Raw genomic sequence first — 1,230 nt, forward strand, 5'->3', positions numbered from 1 at the left:
AGAGGACTACGAAACCTCGATTTTTGTCATTTTTACGCAGGATTTTTCGCCTCAGCTGCAGTTGTCCCTATCGCACTAATTTTAGGGGCGGAGTCAAGTTTCTAAATACGTACACAGCCAGAAAAGTGATGGGCAATAGTCGACATTTAATGTCGATAATCTAGTGATGTAAGAAGTTCTATGAAGTATTTGAACAAATTAAATTATTTTTCAGAAAATATTTTAATTTGTTTTTACCAAGTAGAAACACTACTATATAAATTATAAACTGAAATAAATGTCATATACTAAGAAAAAGTGACCAAGGCCTCCAGTGCCCCAGGCTGGAATCGAACCAGCGTCCTCTGCTATCGCGGCAGGTGCCTGAACCACTCGGCCACCGGGCCACAGCGACATTAGTCAAATTTTCCAAGTATATGCACTTCCTACTGAAGGCTTGTGGCGCCCCCTAGCCATCTCTAAGGTAGAACAGTATGGTTCGAACCTTCTATCTGGATCATTCTCATGATGATACCGAGCTAGCGAGAGAGATGGCGCTGCCAATCAATACTATGAAGTATTTGAACAAATTAAATTATTTTTCAGAAAATATTTTAATTTGTTTTTACCAAGTAGAAACACTACTATATAAATTATAAACTGAAATAAATGTCATATACTAAGAAAAAGTGACCAAGGCCTCCAGTGCCCCAGGCTGGAATCGAACCAGCGTCCTCTGCTATCGAGGCAGGTGCCTGAACCACTCGGCCACCGGGCCACAGCGACATTAGTCAAATTTTCCAAGTATATGCACTTCCTACTGAAGGCTTGTGGCGCCCCCTAGCCATCTCTAAGGTAGAACAGTATGGTTCGAACCTTCTATCTGGATCATTCTCATGATGATACCGAGCTAGCGAGAGAGATGGCGCTGCCAATCAATACTATGAAGTATTTGAACAAATTAAATTATTTTTCAGAAAATATTTTAATTTGTTTTTACCAAGTAGAAACACTACTATATAAATTATAAACTGAAATAAATGTCATATACTAAGAAAAAGTGACCAAGGCCTCCAGTGCCCCAGGCTGGAATCGAACCAGCGTCCTCTGCTATCGCGGCAGGTGCCTGAACCACTCGGCCACCGGGCCACAGCGACATTAGTCAAATTTTCCAAGTATATGCACTTCCTACTGAAGGCTTGTGGCGCCCCCTAGCCATCTCTAAGGTAGAACTTAATTTAATTTGTTCAA

The 1,230-nt window shown here is 41.1% G+C and overlaps 1 non-coding gene across 1 annotated transcript; it reads right to left on the bottom strand.

The window, feature by feature from the left end:
- Positions 1-685: 685 nt before the first annotated feature.
- On the bottom strand, positions 686-757 carry Trnas-cga (transfer RNA serine (anticodon CGA)). The gene has a single exon. It is a non-coding gene; the product is annotated as a tRNA-Ser (tRNA).
- Positions 758-1,230: the final 473 nt, after the last annotated feature.

This window comes from Cydia splendana, chromosome 5 (genome assembly GCF_910591565.1).
Source record: "Cydia splendana chromosome 5, ilCydSple1.2, whole genome shotgun sequence".
NCBI classification, from domain to species: Eukaryota; Metazoa; Arthropoda; class Insecta; order Lepidoptera; family Tortricidae; genus Cydia; species Cydia splendana.